Raw genomic sequence first — 5,402 nt, forward strand, 5'->3', positions numbered from 1 at the left:
TATACATTATTATTATATTATTATATATCCAGGAAGCAATACGGATCGAGATCGTTGAATTAAATTGTTGATTTCTTGATTTTTCATGATTTTAAAAATGTTTTGTAAAAGGCAGAAGAATCCAAACGAACATTCTTGACAGATGACCAACTCAGGACAAATGTACTAAAAAAACAAAGTGAGTCAAGGATTATCAAACTAGAATAAACATGACAAGAGACTAGAGATAACCGAAAACCCATAATCATTTTTTTTTTCTTTTGGAATAGATCAGTATATAATGAGAACCTAGATATATATATAAACATAAAAGGAGGCCAAAGGATAAGTCGATTTGAACAAATATTTAAATTATTAGTATCATACTATTTAAACTTCACTCAATACCCCTGGAGCACAAAAAAGAATTTTGTGCTCCAGTGTTATGCTATTTAGACACATAAAATACGTCAATGAATCAATTTTACACTCTTTATTAATTTTAAGGTGAATATAGTATTATAAATAATAAAACTGCTGTGAGATATTTCACCAAATATACGTCATAGTATTGTACAAATGAACTAGAGCAAAGTATAATCAAATTAGCACTTTGGAGTAGTTCGTTCAACAGGAAAGGTCCTGTTTTGTTTTTCATTAAACCTTACATTCCACTTGTAGGAATAAATTTAATTATTTGGCAATCAATTCATAAAATAACAAAAAATAACGTTCGGAAAACATTTACTGAAATACTTCAAATATTTAAACGATTCGGTGCTACCTTCCAAAGGCTAAATCGTGAAATTTCGTCATGGTATTTAATGTGTCGAGACTCAAAAGTTTTAAAATATCAATTATTTATAGTTCTAAAACAACAAATTCCGCTTGGTTATATATGTATAATTTTAGTACTAAACTATATCATAATTTTACATTTAAAATATGAGAAACTATAAGAGCATAAGAAAAAAGCTTCATATACTAAGGAATAATAAATCAGTATAATACATTTTTTACATAAATGTTTATTGAAATTTATGTATGTATAAAATCTAAAAAATATAAGTAAAATTGAACTACAGCCTAAAAATACGACGAATTGGCAGCACTCTTAGAACATTATTACATAAGATTGAATTTGAGAGAAAAAAACTATGGATCGTTTTTATTGCCCTTGTAACTCAAAAAAATATTCGTTTGATTTTTCGTTATTAAATTAGATATTAATGTTTTTTTTAAATAGAATAATTTATGATACTAATAATTTTGGTAATTTATTAATGATGTTTTATAATCTACAGATCAGAGCCATAGCTGAGTAAATGATTTGATAGCTTAAATGAAATTAATAAGTTAGTTAATATTTTCCTTACTGTTGCACAAGGCCCTGGAGCGTTTTCGAGGAACACTACAATTTTTCGTGATCACACCTCCTCAAAGATGTGAATCATAGTTATAATCAGTTTACAGTTTTGATACGGAGGTAGATCTTTCCTTGTTATGAGATGGTCTTGGGTCAACCAGCATTGTCCAGAAGCACGTTATAACCACCTCCTCTCATCGCCATGATATTATCCGAAGTCCAACAATTTGGCTTCATGGTTTTAAGCTTGCTATTTTCTGATACATTCCAAAATACAGTCATGTAATATTCCAATCCGCATTGATCGAAACGGATCCGAATTACAAATTGTGGTCATCCTCTTTTCAGAAGCCTTGGAGGGTTATCGAGATTTGAAGAAGAAGTAAGATTAGTGGGTAAAGGATGTGACGGTCGTGCGGGTTGGTGCGTAATTCCCAGCGCCAGGTCCGAAACGTTGTGAGTTCAATTCCCACCTGGCGCAGTTAATATTTATTTGAAAAAAATGAATCTTGACAATCCCACCTTGGTTAGTACGGGTCGGCAACTAGTTCTAGTTCCCTACACCAGATACCAATATCAATACCAAGTTTCGTGAGTATGAAAGCGTATGAAGTTTATTATGGAAGGATTGATATATGGATTTACTAATCAGCAACATCTAAAAGATTAAATTCATAATGAGTGATTTTATTATTTGATTATATCGAGGATATTTCGAAGTATTTTGGAGTTCATAGACTAGATGGGAAAGGAATTGAGTAGTTTTAGTGGTCGACCAAAGCTAAACTTCTAAGTTAAAATAGGCTGTTTGAAATTCATGCAAATGAACCTTTTATAGTTGATTGGAATACCTTCTAGACAAACGGATTAATATACAAACTGTTTTATGCAAATTTATGCTATTTTTTTTTTAAAGAAATAGATTTTCTAACGAACGTAACACCTGAGGAAAACAGTTTTTAACATTTTAGTAATCCAAATTAAACTTATCTAAAATTAATTAAACAACACTCAATAAAAAAAAGTAATAAATACCGGGTAGAAGAAAAGCTTTAAAGTATTAATTGTAAGAAATATATATACACATATATATAATCCCTAAAATCTAACCCCTATAAATTATGTAAATATATTTTAAAAAAAACAAATATTATAAATACCAAGATAAGATAATAGAAATTAAAGAAAATTAAAAATACAATGAAAACACATCCAAAAAATTAAATATAGGTACTTTTTAGTCCCCCCCCCAAAAAAAAATAAATAAATAAAATAGTATATATATTTTTTTTTAGTAATTACTTCAAATGTTCAAGTCCACTGTTGTATCTTGTATAAGACACAGGTAAATTAAAAATAAAAGACGAAGAGTTTGTGTTGAATTATTCCGTCCCCTCCTCCCTCCCCCCCCTCCGGAACCCTGAATCTTGAGGATTAGTTGTGACTGTAAACGGGAAGTGAGAATAGCCTAGCCTTGTGTGAGTGAGGATCGGACCCGCCTCGCTCACGCCATCGCACTAATGAGGAGTGATGACTGAGGCCGGGCAGCCATCACCAATCTCCATTTATTTCCATATCATCCAAACTATTTGTTGTCATTTGTACAGTTCCATCTTCCTTCTTGTTTCTGAACGAAGGGACATTAGATGTTCAACCTTTATCATCAGTATTGTATTTATATTGCTGAGTTGTGCCACAGGTTCGCACATGTCGTACACATGCTGGCCTTGTACATTTTATTAAATTTATTCCTGATTCAATTTCCTTTGAAAAAAACAATAAACAGATTAGTTCTGTAATATTTAATGAACGTTGATGTTTGGCTTAGTTTGGAGTCCTTGTAATTGTAGTACTGTAATATATTAATAATAGTTAATATATTAACTATTAATTGTAATAATAGTAAAACCTTTATTACTGTAACTTAGAAGGACCCGAATAAATAGTCAATAAATTATTTAAAAAACGCAAATTGTTACACATTGGTATTTATTTTTAACTAATTATTTATTATATTTGTAGGAAGATGGTCTGTACAAAAATATTAGAAAAACTATTTATTAGCAAACGCCGTTTAGCCCCACTTTGCAAAGCTTCATCGGGGATACATGAGAAAAATATATAAGATATGATGACATGAAGATATGCAGACTATAAGAATATACATATGAAGTTGTAAAATAAAAAATGATATACAGCAAAGTTGATTTAAAAAAGGAAAATGTAGTAAATAAAAATATTATTAAATATCTAAATAAATAAAACAAAAACAAGCACAGTACACGAGCGAAAATTGCAAATGTACTACTGGGGTGTTGAATACTAAAATAATAATATGTAGAAGCAATAACAAATACTGTAATATTAAATGAAAGAAAGAGAGAGGAAGAAAATGAGGTGTTAGTATGGTGTAAGAAAAATCAAGCGGATAGTTAAATAAAGGAATAATATAGGATAATAAAATATAAATAACAAAATATGAAATAAACATGCTTACCTGTGCCACAGACAAGAATTGAGAATGAGAGTGGAAAGATTTTTGTAGGAGTAACTATGAGGAGTGGGAAAATTTTAAGGGAAATTATGGAAACAATAATAGTTTTAGATAGTAAAAATTATTATTATTTACAATTGTTGTTCCCTCTACATAAAATGCTCCCACTCTTCATTGCTACTTCCACCATCCTGCCGCCTCTCACTTTCTCTGGTCTGTATTGTTCATTCAACTTCTGTACATGTTATACCACATAAAACATCATAGTTTTGTCAGATCTTGGGTTTTTGATAGCCTTTTCATGAAGAAAACATATATCCGCAAGGCTTCATCATGATTGTAGTGAGAGGAACAAAGAGATCAACTAAAATCCACCAGAGCGCAGCACCTCGAGCCTCCCCGATGCTCTTAGGGCAATTTATATATTATTGTATTTTATAAAAACATATTGTTAATTTAAATATTATTAATTTTTGTACATACTAATTACCAATGTCGATAAAAGTATCTATATATACAATGCCAAAATAATGCACGAAACTACCTCAAGCAAATAAGATAAGACCGCTCTCGGTCACAGCCGTAAGCACTAGGCCTATAAATAAGGGTCTTAAAGAACCCCTGATAGATCAGTAATAAATAATAAGTTCAGTGCCAGTGTCCAAAGTGTTACGGTCGCTCTGTGCTCCGAGCTTGTGACGTCATCGTGACGTCATCCTAACGGACTTTTCGAGAACAAAGGCCTTTGTTCTCCAGACTTATTCTGTGCTCCTGAAGAAATTAGCGACTGTGGAATATCCATACTTAAGGTACATTTATTATTTAAAGTGCATTTAATTGTGAATCAGTGCCGCGTGTCCCTACCGCCTCAGAGCAATCTGTGCGAACTTTGTACAATTGTAGCTAGGCCGTGCTCTCCGAGCTCGCTGTGCCTTAATTGTTAATAGAACTAATAAAAACTATTGTTAATTACTAGTGCGCGATGGCTCATTCCTTAGAGCCAGCTCAGGCCGCAAATCTTCCACCAGACTCCGACGACGAGTCTGGTTTCACTAAAACGGCTAAATCAAAAATATCCCCCCGCCAGACGCGATCGAAGACAGGCCAAAATCCACCAAGAAAGACAAAAAATAAGCCAGATGGCAAAAAGACTGAAAAACAGATGTGTCAAGAACGAAAAATTGACTTTACACATCCCAATCCGTATGACGCACTACAAGATCTACCAACTGAGGAGAGAACCGAGACCTCTCCACAAAAATCTCCCCAACTACCTCCGGTTGTCGTGGCGAACCAGCAAATCCCAGCGGTGAGGCAATACTTGGCTCATTTAAAAATCAATAAATACCTGTTGCGTAAAGCCGGAGGGGGTGTTCAGATTTTCCTAGAACTAGCAACAGATCGGGAAGCCATTGTAACTGGGCTAAAATCACAACAAATAGGTCATCACACCTATGCCCCACGACAGGGAAAAACTCAAACGCGGTATGTCGTTAAAAATATAGACATTACCATACCCATTGAAGATGTCCGCGCTGCCTTCCAGCACTTAGCCCCAATAGA

General features: G+C 32.9%; 1 protein-coding gene across 1 annotated transcript in view; it reads left to right on the top strand.

The window, feature by feature from the left end:
- The window catches only part of side-II (sidestep II), a gene marked incomplete in the record, with an annotated part of 94,139 nt that overhangs the window by 544 nt on the left and 88,193 nt on the right, over positions 1-5,402 (top strand).

The sequence above is a fragment of the Halyomorpha halys genome, unplaced genomic scaffold (genome assembly GCF_000696795.3).
Source record: "Halyomorpha halys isolate HHAL.00 unplaced genomic scaffold, Hhal_1.1 Scaffold339.1, whole genome shotgun sequence".
In the NCBI taxonomy this organism is placed as follows: domain Eukaryota; kingdom Metazoa; phylum Arthropoda; class Insecta; order Hemiptera; family Pentatomidae; genus Halyomorpha; species Halyomorpha halys.